This window comes from Anopheles moucheti, chromosome 3, assembly GCF_943734755.1.
Source record: "Anopheles moucheti chromosome 3, idAnoMoucSN_F20_07, whole genome shotgun sequence".
In the NCBI taxonomy this organism is placed as follows: domain Eukaryota; kingdom Metazoa; phylum Arthropoda; class Insecta; order Diptera; family Culicidae; genus Anopheles; species Anopheles moucheti.
The window spans coordinates 82,987,320-83,000,337 of NC_069141.1; the positions used below are offsets into that span (position 1 = coordinate 82,987,320).

General features: G+C 46.9%; 1 protein-coding gene across 4 annotated transcripts in view; it reads right to left on the minus strand.

Annotated features, from left to right (window-relative positions):
• Positions 1-13,018, minus strand: part of LOC128303444 (BMP-binding endothelial regulator protein) — a 70,216-nt gene that overhangs the window by 43,435 nt on the left and 13,763 nt on the right. The window lies entirely within an intron of this gene.

Genomic DNA, 13,018 nt, shown 5'->3' on the forward strand with positions numbered 1-13,018 from the left:
AGTCGCACAGCCATGCTGGTGATAAGGGGCTAGTGAATAAGCGACACGTGATCTATTGACACATCAGTGTCAAGGCGGCGATAAAAAGGGGTCTGAATGATACAAACCGTACCGAAGCTCTTTGCCAATCTTATGCAATTGGCATTGAAATGATCACCCGCGGGTGCTGTGAGACATTACATGCTAAAACCCTTCTAACTGAAATGTAACCCTGCTTAGCCGATTGCGCCGTTGCGCATTCATGAAAGCTTCACCTGCCCAAAGAGGAAACACCTGTTACGACGGTCCCCTTCCACTGCGGTAGAACGGTAAAATCAATCAAACGTCTAGAAATCGCACTGGTCACAGATCAAGGATAAGAGAATGCACAAAGATCACTCGATCGTTGAGTGATATTTTGCACAAAAAAATGTTGCAAAATCAGAATACTTCTCGTAAATTAGCTCGTAAACCAGGATAGTACATGTAAAGGTGTTTTCTGTAGACGAAAAATCACTTAAAAGATCGTCAATTCAGCAATTGTCGCCCAGTCAGCATCGTTCAGCATTCAATCCATGGGGGGCTATTAGTAGCTAGTGCGGTGTTTTTCTTCATTGCTAATAACCTACACTTACACAATCCAAGCTCACATTACCAATCCGACCAATCATCCCTATCAGCACCCCACGGTGGAGGTGACTTCTGTATGGCCGCGTGTAGAATCATATGCATCGTACCAAGCACCCGCATCGAAACACTGCGAAAGACGTCGGCACACAGAAAGAAACCGATTAGTAGCGTACCCACAACTTAACCCGGTGTACGGCGGTGCCCGACAGACACAGGGCCCATGGGAAAAGAAATCTTGTTTCACTTGAAATTTATTACACCGATGTGTGTGATGAAGAAACTCCCACCGTGCTCCCTTCGCCGCTTAGCGTTCTGACGATCTGCAGGCAAATCAAGTCGGCCAAACCAACAATTCCACGTTCACACGTATCCGCAACGGTGCGGTTGCGGACCCCCTGGTCAAACTAGGCCCGCACCGGTGTTGGTTTCCCTCTGTCGACACATTCTTCCCAATGCTGCCCCAATGATGGCCAATAAATCGTAGATGATTAGAAGCTGGAGGTGCGTGGCAGGTTGGAAAAATCTAAGACCTTGCGTCTAACCTTCCCCTACCGTTCGGCGTTTGCGGTGTTCCAATAATCAAATCAATTACCCAGCGCGCAGGTTAAAAACATGCCGACCGTACGTGATCACCGTGGTTGCTGGAGTAAAGACTACAAAGATCCGGGAGCGAAAGCTGCCTAGAGACACCGACACCGAGTGTATAACCATGGACAGGTGAGTCCCGGGCAGAAAAATGTAGCAAGATCGACCAGAATGGGAAGTGTGTAAAACCCGAAAGCGTTGTTCGAACAATTTCATCGAAACAAAAGCAACGATCTCAATGGCCAAATTAAGTCTTGATTGCCCGGTACCGGCTCCTGCTTCTTGTCCTTTTTCCTGAATCGGCCAAGCATCCCGGTAACAGCGCTCTATTAAATGCTTCTCTAAGCACGCACTACCATCCATCGCTTCGTAGCACAAACGGTAAGCGTGGGAGCCTACACAAGAGCACATGGACAGGAAACCATGTTCCGGGTTCGAGCGAGGACGTTAGCGGAGTTTTCTTTACCCATCGCTCTTCTGGTTCTCTCCATCGCGCTCTGCGAATATCTGTGAAGTATAATATTTTAACCAAAGTAACAACAACTACCTCATCACAAACCCGCGGACGAGAGAGAGAGAGAGTGAGTGTGTGTAGATATTAGATCGTTTTAAGTCGAACTTGTGTGCGCCTTCTTCTCAACCCACCCCCCAACGATTAGGGGAGGCGCACACAAAGAATTACGGAGAGTGCGCTCGCTCGCGCATTTGTGCAAGACTTGCCGCAGAGAGACACCCCTTCGCTTGTCGTAAAAGCGCATCGGGTAGACTAAACACCATTTCAGATAAGTGGCCCCAACGGGTAATTACAAGCGAAATATCGGCACGCGGGTCTCCTCAATCTCCTCCAGGGGGATTGTGTCGTATATTGGAGAACGAGAGGAGCGGTGCATTGCACTATTTAAGGCACTATTTTGCAGGGAAGGCACGATATATGCTGTGTGAGGTGACGGGACGTGATCGTGGCGTTGGTTTCTGTAGATCGGTTAATGTCCTTTGTGAAAGGTATTAGGATTTGTTGCGACTTGAACTTGTTCTGGTAGAATATAAATGAATAGTTTCTCAAAAATTATTATCTACGTCAAATAAAACACGAAAACTTTGTGGAAGTTCGTTAAGTAACAAGCTTGTGGTTCATTAATTCCACTCGCCTAACTTAGACTAGACTTCTGTTAACACCTTCTTTGGGGTATGTGACAATCGTAGATTCACACTTCACAAGAGACTTGAGGAATTTTGCACATGTCATGAACTCAACAGTCGAAAATCTGTGTTCTGTGGAGATTAAATTAAATTGATGTATTTCTTCCATTCGACTTTAGCTAATCTTAGCTGTAATTAAGTGGATAAATAGTTTTTCCTCATATTCTCACAACAACTCACCAAACTATTGTGGATCGTGATGCGATTCTTCCAGTTTTCCACCATAATCACCACTGGATTAGATTTCCTAATCCTTCCGAATAACAAATAACGATACCATCGATCCTGACAGCACCCCAAAAAAATACCCCCCAAACCAGCAGCTGCCTTGGAAGAAAGCATTCGCCTTTTTTGCCCCGGAAAAGAATGTCTTACCACCGAAATGGAATGCCGCTGCCGGTACCGGCCGTGTGCAACGAGCGGAAAACATATTACCAATAGTGGCCAGTAGGAACAATAAAAATAACAATTAGCATTAAAATCTCAGCTTCAACCGATGCCGGTGCCGAACCATTGGTACATGCCCGCGCACTCGAACACGGGTGCGCGGAGCCCGTGGAAGGGGGTCGTTAATTAAGACATTAAATGCGAACGAGTGTGCATGCATAAATGTAGCTCGTCTCGGAAGCATCATCTTAATTGCCGTTTTGGTTTCGTAGCCCGGTCGCACACCGTCCAAACACCCGAAACAGTTCGTGCCTCCCGGGATGAACTCCGGTGCGGCGAGAGTTGCCTTTTTCCTTCACGCAATACCGAAGGCATTACGGCCTGTGCTGTTTGGCATTCCCCTCGGCTCGAGAGTCTCGCAGTCTGTCTTGTTTCGCGGGCAGCGTGACTCCACACACCGCCCATCGGTGCTCAACGCATTAGCGTTTTGATAAGTTTGTATGCCATAATTCCTACCGCCGCTACTAGGCCTGACACTCCTTTCGCTTCAACAAGCTTCCTGGTGGCAGCGTGCGGTGGCATTGCCCTTTTTTCCCATGACTGTTGATCGTACCCAGGCAACCATCCATCCATCCATCTGTTCTGTGCCGAAAGGGCGTACAGCCTTCTTTGACCGCTTTGACGAAGTCATCGAACGGCACATTTGTCTGCGTGTGTTTCATTTTTCACACACTTTTCGTGGGGATGGAAGAAAATCTCTTCATTTCTTTAGCCATGTACAAATGGCTTGTTCTTTGCTGTACTTTTTCTCAAGAGGATTGTTTTAAGATTCTTCCCCGAGGGCGTACTTAATTTGACATCACTTGTTAGAACAATTTCTGATCAATCATCAGAACGCATGACTTGCAGTAAAGCGTCAGCGGATGGAATGTAAGTAGTTTGTTTTCCTACTTTTTATTGCTTCTTCATTCGATTCTGCTTCTTGATCGTTGTTACAATATTGGTACAAGAAATTGCAAGCAAAAATGTTGTGTTTTGACTTCAATTATTCCTTTTGAAAAATTCTTTCCAAGACTCTCGCGTACTCTAACCATCAACCGCATAAAGCAAGTGTGTCGCATAGACGTTAATGCTACTAAATCATTAACATAGATTATACGTCATCTCTGTTTAGCATAGCCGTCTGGCGGTGTATCTTGCCGATTAGCAAACCGTTTTAAGTAGCATCCCCTCCGGCGACCGATCAGCTTACATTAAAATTCAGATAAAACACGACCATTTGGTGACTTGGTGTGCAAAACTTCCTCTCGCTGAGCGCATGTTTTCGCATCGGTTTTACATCATGCTCGTGTCGGCTTGTATCGCAGATGAAAAGATACCCAAACGCTCCCCAAAACACCCTCCCTTCCTCCGTTGTCGTCGGGTTTGGTCTTGGGCTATCAGGAAATATCAAATCGAATCATAACTTATGCCGGTTCACTTTTACGATACCACCGAGGGAATAGCGCTCGCGCGCGCGTGAAATAAATATACGCGCGCATCGTCTCCCGCAAGAAAGGCAAGACCGTCACACAAATGGTCGTGTTGCCCCGTAAATCAGTGCTCGCTCAGACCCGTTAGACACACGTCCCAAGTCTATGCCGCTAGTTGCCGCCTCTCCGCTAAGCGATATTTAACGAACCCGAACCCTTTTCCCCCCAAGGGATTCCGCTTCGCCCTTGTTAATCGGCCGGATGATATTTAGCGTGCCATCTGTGCCATCGCTACTGCCGTACGCACCACCACGGACGGGTCGGATCGTAAAAGGGTCGCGGCATCGAAATCCGTGCCCCGCAATGCAAGACGACACGACGTCAGCGTGGCCGCTGAAGACGCAACGCAGAAGGATCATTCATCATCACGGTTGCGAACAGCGGTCCGTTCGGTTCGGTCCGGTCCCGGCAAGCAAAACGCGACGAAACACCTGACCGTGCGAATCATCGCTGGCCGTGCGGCTCTGCTGGCGAAGACCATGTTCTACACCGTCGCCTATCCACCCGGCCCGGGCGTAAACCCGCGCGCGCATGTGCTGCAGGAATTATGAGGAAGTAAATATTTATACACCTGTTAATTATTCCACGTCGCAACCAAAGTGCCCCAACGGTTTACGGTCCTTCGCAACACGTTTCGTCGAGCGATAGGAATGGCGTTGGATGGAACCGGCAGCCGCTAAGCCAGAAGCGGTAGACATTGCGTAGCCTCTCGAGGTCAGAACGCGGGTTCGGACTGTTCCGTGCGTTTGGCCGTCGCAACGGGGTCACACCGTTCAGCAACGGGGGTTTCTGTTGATGCAGCTTCCAATAGCTAAACACCTCACCGAACGAGTAAGGGAAGGTACTCTTCAAAACCTCCCGGACCTCCAACAGAAAAAACTGAGCGGATGTGACGGATACTGCGCTGAGTACCGTCGGCACAAACTCAGAAGGTCAATGTTTATTTGGAGAACCTAGAAACGTAGGGGTTGCTCTGGCAGAAGCGCACCCGGCTTAGACCGCCGATAGCATAGCGTAGTACATGTGTTTAGAGTGGCGAACGGTTGCCACTGCTGCTAATTCGCAACAACTGCGAGGGATCTCCCTCGGCAGGAGTTCGACTGCGATGCGCTCTCCAACCCAGCCAGTCATCCTGTCTAATTTGCTTGCGGTTAATTAGGTACCAAAAAGAGTTGCCATCCAAGTTGCCAGGGTGTCTTGGATACTGTTGAACTCTGCACAGGCGGCAGACGAGATACATCCGTGTTTGAAGAGAATGTTCTGTTTCGTAGTTGGGGATTTTTCTTTCTTTTTTTTGGGGGAGCTACCTTTCTACGTGACTCGTCAGTCGACAAGTCAGCGAAACATGCACGCGCTTACACTCTTCCGGTCGCGACGGGTTTTCTTGCGGTTCTGTCGACCATAAGCACTGTGCTGTAGTCTATGCTTTAATGGATGGCATTTGGTGAATCCAAATTACGGTGACTTGGTAGCTATAAATTTGGCAAAATTGTACTTTTTGCTTGCAACCGGATGGTCACTATTTCTGACTTTTTATCTACAGCACCGAAATGTATCTGCCGGTACTTGATATATTCTTGTCCGGATCCCCAAAACCCCCCAAAGATACTGAAAACTTTCCACCATAATCGACCGACCGAGATGAATGGTGAAACTTTTGCGCCCATTTCTGTGGCCTCCCTGATAAACGACCAGTCTGCCCAGACGAACGGAGAGGGGGTCAATGAACGTGTGCATCAATGGCCACTAGCTGTAGGGACGAACCTAAAAAAATCCTATCAATATGTGTCACCGTTCGTTAATGGCGCACGATAGTTAAACAACTGCGACGTCGACTAAAACGGCAACTACAAACAACGAACAAAAAAAAATAATAAGAGAGAAAACTAACTGCTACCGAAAGAAAATGCTCATAAATTGCTTTCAGCATGCATTTGCCCGTTCCATAAATTACGGTTCTGGCTGTAAAACATTCCACAGCATTGCCGGCCAGCGCGCCAATACAAAGTAACCAGCAGCAGCACCACCCCAAAGCTCGTAAATTGAAACGTAGCAACGTTAAAAAAAGAACCTCCCTCCAGCGTCCGTGGAAAATGGGGGGAGGGGGAGCTTTTTTACACGCTTTGTACCACTATCTTTACATTATTTATAGCGCACCAATAGTAAAACAAAAAAAAAAGCTGTTCGAGACCACCTCCAATACAAGGGGAGGTATTGCACATTGTGGTTGACTTTTTTTCCCTGTTGTTGGCCGGTGCGATCGTTAGCCACGGTGTCTTTTGGGTACATTAGAAACAATGCTATACTTTGTTGGGCTGTAAGTGGAACCGGTGTAACAAGGTGTACATAGATCATCTATCGGAGCTGTGACCGCCGGTGGTCATAGTACTTGGGGTGGAAGTAGAATTCAATACGGTCCTGTTACCATAGCTTCAGACCATCTATCAAATTTGATCTCCTCGCGGTGAATTTATAGAGTTCACCACAGACCACCGCCGTGCGACTTGCTACCGGATACCGGTGGTTTAAGATATCCTTATCATCCGGGGGAACCGTGTTGCTACCGAAGTTGCCAATATCCAATCGCTGTTGTCTCGCACGTTACCCACCAAAACCACAAAACCCTGATGCGGTTAATATGACCAATCAACCGGTGAAAACCCATCAGTTTTGCTCAGCATTCCGGGGGCCCTCTGGCGGGATTTTCAAGAACCCATCCAGTATCATCTGGCTGACCACTAATTACAAAGTAGCAGACCGGATCGCGACTATAATGCGGCATCATTACAATAGCCACTCATCTTCCGCAACCAGGGAGGGTCCATTAACCGTTTGCCGGAGGTCAAACACTGAGCATTTGCCCGCGTAGTTACCGAAACCGGCAGTGACCTTTGTGCGGACCAGTTGGAACCGAAACCACCACCACCACCATCTATTTAACTAAGCCGTGTTTATTTTAGTTGCCCTGCCTAATGGTATCAGATTAACACCTTCAGGGCAACAAAATCGCCCCCCTTAAAACACATTGTGTATCCGCAACAAAGTCTTGCAGCGTGCACCGCTCATTTTCTCGCTCCATCGCACCATTTTGTTTTTCTTGTTGCTGTCCAACGCGCAAGGTAATTGTGTGTCTTTTTTTTCGCTTGCCTTACCTACCTACCTCATTAGATCTTACCAATACGCGGTTATCGTGTCTGGGTCTGCACGAGCCAGTGTTGCAACAGTTGGAAGAAGTCGATGTAGAATGGGAGTTTGGGGCAAAACGGAGGAAGGCCGCGAATTCAATTTTGCCCGTTTGCCCATCTGCATAGTGTAAATGTTTAGATAAATGGAAATTATCTAATGCTGTACAACCCGTACGGGGCCCGCGCGTGTGTGGGGATCAATGTGTGTATATTTCGCGAGTTTTTTCCGTACGGCCAATACCGTAACACGGTCCGCTTGTTGGTTTTTGGGATGAGTTTGTACTTTTGCTTTCTTTCTGCGAGCGCATCAGATAGCTGGCCGCGGAGCATATGGAGCTAGTGCTTTCGTGCTGAAAGATAAGCACATTGTTGGAATGCTAGTTTCTATGAAATATTACGCGATTTGCGGTAATCTTTTATGAAGATACACAGTGGTGCAGTGGTTTGTGTGTGCCGTTCAATTGCGTTTGCAACAAGATGGCTTATCTCGGGGCACATATGCAAAATTCATTACGCTGGTGACGTTTAATTTGCAATATAATTGAACTATATCCCTTAGACGAAACAAAGGAAAACTCGCTTCCCAAAATTGTGAGACACCAAATGGAACGTTTTTCCCATTACTACACGCTGGCTGTACGATCATCAACCTCCAAAGAATCGTTCAGGATTTTCCGCGAATTGTGTTTCGTGGCGAATATATTACACCCTCTTTTTGATTGCATCTTTGTGTTGCTGTGTGCCAAACTATCCCACTACCAGGAACTAGTGCTAGTTTCATCCGACATGGAGTTAAAATAACACCGCACGCTCCGTGAAAAAAGAAAAAATCTGCCCTTTTACGAAACATGCAACCGGTGCGTTACCGTCGTAGTGCGGAACTTTCTCACGTGTAAACAGCATCACCGGGTGTACCCCCATTACGCGCCATGACTGCTACGCACCACGGGGTGTCCCAATATGGAGACGCCCTGTACCTCTACTACCAGTGGGGACGGGTATCCGGGCGGAACTTTTGTAAATCACTTCTAATTGCTTGTTTACACCATTAAATTAGTAGTGCATTAGGGCAGTCCACCGGTGCCGGGAATGGATTATTCACACCATGGAAAATCTGCGGTCTGCGTTGCATTCGAAATGCTTCGCAGTGTCTCTCTCTCTCTCTCAACCCCCTAGGTTGCCTTGGGTGTTTGCTTACCCGCACCATCGCACCGAATGCAATTTGTACCTTACCGCAATGACTTTTTCGTGCGGTGAAATAATCACGCTTGATAAAACGCAATAGCAGTACGGGCACGTGGTGCACCCCGTGCGTCCCTTCGGTGGGTTTGAACAGGTGAAGAAAGATAGGGAGAGAAAAGATGAAGGAAAAAAAAAAATTATGGACCAAATACGTTACACCAACACCGTTGTTGGGGGAAATTTATCGAGTAAATAAACCGAACACACACAAAATACGATGCCACGGGATGTGTTTCACATCAGCACTCGTAACAGTCGAAAGTGAGATCAACTACTTTCGGTACGGTGGACCACTCGCTGCTTGTCCACGCTGGCGCTGCGGTACCGGCGGTCGAGTTGCAAGTGCACCTGAACGATGGTCTGCGCCCCCCCCCCCCCCCTCTCACCCTATGCAACCCTTTCCATCCTATCACAAGGAAAGGGTTTACACAGTTGATTTCAATCTCCACACACAACTTTGATCGTTTGCTCTCGTTCACTTTTATCACATCCAGCTGGTCGGGCCACAACACCAAGCTACAGAGAGGAGAGAAAAAAACCTACAGGATGGCAATTGATCAATCGACGATTTACGGGTGGTTGATCGTAAGGGCGATACAGCAACAGCAACAACAAAAAATGCGCTCTGTCCCGGATTCGCTGGTGCCAAGAGGAGATCGAACAAATTTCTCACAACACCCGCTCTGCCGGCATCCCGTGCAGCGCGACTGCAACTGGGAAGTGATCGTCGAGGCTGGGACCCGATCGTTGTATCAATTTACCATTTCGATCGCTTGAGGCTTCGTACTTCAGACGCTCGCTTACAACCAGACACACACACACAGCCGCGTGCGCTCACAACAAAACACATCAGCTTTGCCTCGAACTCTCCTTGAACAGTCAATCCACGGTGCGCCGCAAGTTCACTTCAAATGAAGCGAATTCCCAAGTGGATGGTGAAGTAGATAAAATATTTAACGCGTTAACGTTATGTAAAAGGCACATGCATTGCATTTGTGTGAGCATTTTTAACTGCAGCTTTTTAATGATACCCCAAACTATTTGTCGTCAGTTTTGCTGTGTGTCCGAGCGGTCGTAAAGTGACATAAGCTTAAGTAATGGACCATAAAACAAAATACATACCGAAAGTAAGTCTATTCATCAAATGAGCTCATAAACGGTGACCGCCATCATGAAGCGCTTGCAGCGAACTCAACAACTCAATCGCTAATCGCAAAACGGTCCAACGTCCATGATTTGGAGATATATAACCTACCGGTTCTTTTTTTTTCGCCGTACGAACAGATCGGGCAGATCTGCTCCGGACGGGAGATTACACTTCGGCGCAAAACGGCGGCATCGGCGTCTCACTTCAAACGCAATTAGTGTTATTTATTTTCTCTAGATCAGTTACTAATTTATCCTTCCCGAGCATCCCGTGTCCAAAAACCAGACCGTGCCGTAACACCGGCGCATCGTTCGTCGCATCTATCGTCATCGTTGACGCCAGCCGTTGTTGCACCGATTGGCGCTGTGTTGTGGGGTACGATTGTTTACGATTCTTTGGAGCAGCGACGTCTAAACTGTGGCCACGTTGAACCATTCCATCTGATGTATTTCTTGCTTGCTAACTGCCGCACGTACACGAGCGAAGACGATGCTCTGATCAAGGTCATCAGATCGAACACAAGTTAGTCGAGATCGTACTGCACTCGGTTACGTTATCGTTTTACGCTGCCCGCGGCACCGCGCTTATGTTTGTATAAACGTTTGTTTTTTTCTTAACCTCAAATTTATGCTCTCCACAAAGAAACGAACCACTTACTTACTGCCCAGATTTTGACGTATGAACTCAAACACACCTCTCAAACTCGCGTGCTCGCAAAGGAAATTTACTGCTTATTTAGTATCCCATCACCACTGTCGGAAGATTGAGCGGGTGCATAAATTTCTGTTCGACTCCCCGAATCCGACAGCGGGTTCCAGCTTGCGGGTTATGGGTTGAAATAAAAACTATAATTGCCATTAAGTGTGGAAAAATTTATTACCCATCGAAGAACGCCGTCTTCATTATTGACCGATTAACGATACATTCCATGCTGCTCTTGCTGCTTGGAAGTAGATTGTATTCGTTAATTTACACTGGGAACATTTAATAATGCCAATCAGGAAGTTTCTTCATATCATACGAAGAAATATCAAAATATACAAATTATGGAATTTACGGTTTAATTCTACAAATATTGGAGTGAAGGTGGGGGATTTTTTGCAATCGTCCACAAATTTTATAAACCCGAAATTAAGTCCCCAAGTCCTTATTTTTAGTCAGACCTTACAAAAGAGTTGTTACAATAGACCAGAATTAACATTTCCAATGTCAGATGATAAAATCCTCAAAAGACCCAAGGACTGTTTTGAACAAAAATTTGTCCATCAATCGATCGACAATACAACCAAGAAACCAAAACCGATATTCTCATATCGTGACGACGCGTTACCAATTTTATAAATTTAATCAACATGAGGTCCAACCGAACGTTAATTGATTGTACATTTGATCGTGATCGAGTTCTTTGCATTTTTCCCCCCGTTGATGGAAATGTTGAAAGCTTCTTGATGAGAACTTGAAACACAATAGATCTTCGGACGGTAAAGTACCGCAACAATTAGCAACCCGATCACGTACAGGCACGGATCTAGCACCGATCGGTTTTGGGCACGTTTTCGGCACGTCGATGAGCGTTGGGCGTTGTGTGGTCAGGTGACAAATAGCAACCAGCACACCCGGGGTAACAATGAAGCGATAAAAATTCAAACGGTCTCCGCCGCACGAAACCGTCGCCTTCAGCAGTGACAGTTGTGACGTAACCGGACGATCGATCACCGTGGGACACCCAGCTTAACCATCGCATCGATTTGGGCGTTCATGTGTTCGCAATTTCACTTGTGGTAATCGCGCTAAACCACGGAATTTGCGGCCCAGACCGCGTTCCTGATTAATGCATGTTATTTACAGTCTGTTCTCCTGACACTATCTTCATTCGTTCCCACAGTTTATTTCTCACTCGCCATGGCCAGATTATTATTTCCGGAGAAGAATCTTTCCTTCTTGCTACCATCTTTTACCGGGCGGGAATTCTTTCAAGTACGCTGTATGTGATGGTGTATTTTGCATTCTTAATTTGCTTGCCAAGAATATTGATGTTATGTCGATCCGTTTTTTTTTCGCTCATTGCTGTGATTAACCTTTCACCCGGTAATCCACCGACAAACGAGGCACCCTCAGAGTTCCAATTACAACTTTCGAGCATTCTCTACCCGTTGCCAGGCAAGCAATACAACCTACAACGATGCGGAACCCGGTGTCCAATCAGCTGTGCTAATCGGTGACGGGCGCATGGATGCAATTATGTTTTCCGTCGCGTAACGTGTGGTGAACATGGGAGACACTGAGCCAGCACCAACAGCAGTGCGTGCGCGATCCGGTGGCATTTGCTGCGGTGTGGTGTAATTTGTCACCGGCCAGACCGATCAAGTTTACGGATGTGAACATCCGAAAGGGGCAGTTGAAAAGTGCACCGATCAGCTGAAGTTGAGGAAAGAAATCGGAACTAGCGCACGAGGACGCCCAAACTGGGGTGACAACCAAACATTGACAATCTTCGTACCGGTTAGTAGTAAGATTACCAGGTAACTATTATCTTAAATCGATTCTTAAATTTCTTCTGATGTACAACTGTTCGATGCAGAATGAACTTGTGAGAGTACTCCCAACAGAAGATTGGCTCGCAATAGGACAAGACCCAAATTGAAAGCTGCTATTGACCCACGGAAAGGCTTTTACGTCACCTTACTACCCCATTAACAAAAAACTTTAGTTGGCATAATTATTCGCACATGCAAAACCGGCCCAGATGGTGTGCGTGGCTCGCGTCCAGGGTCGACCCGATGCGAGGTCCGTAATTTGAGTCCAACGGGTGGATAGAGTTTCCTGTAGCGAGCTGAATTCTTGATTCCGTGTTGTTATCGGTCTTGAGCGCCACCAATTTTTGGGACCTAGGTCATTCCTTCAACCTCAGCATTAATGGCTCGTGTTGCAAAAGAAAATTGATGACTTACGGTGTTTACAACCGGAACTGATGGACGCTTCTTATACCCACGTCACAAAATTGGCGTGAATAAAAAATGCTTACGTCCAAGCCGTCTATGCTCACTGGTTGGAATGGTAATTCAAGTATAAAGAGACATCCTGCAGAAAATTCTGCTGACGAGCAGTTGCATGCTGGGTGAACATGATTT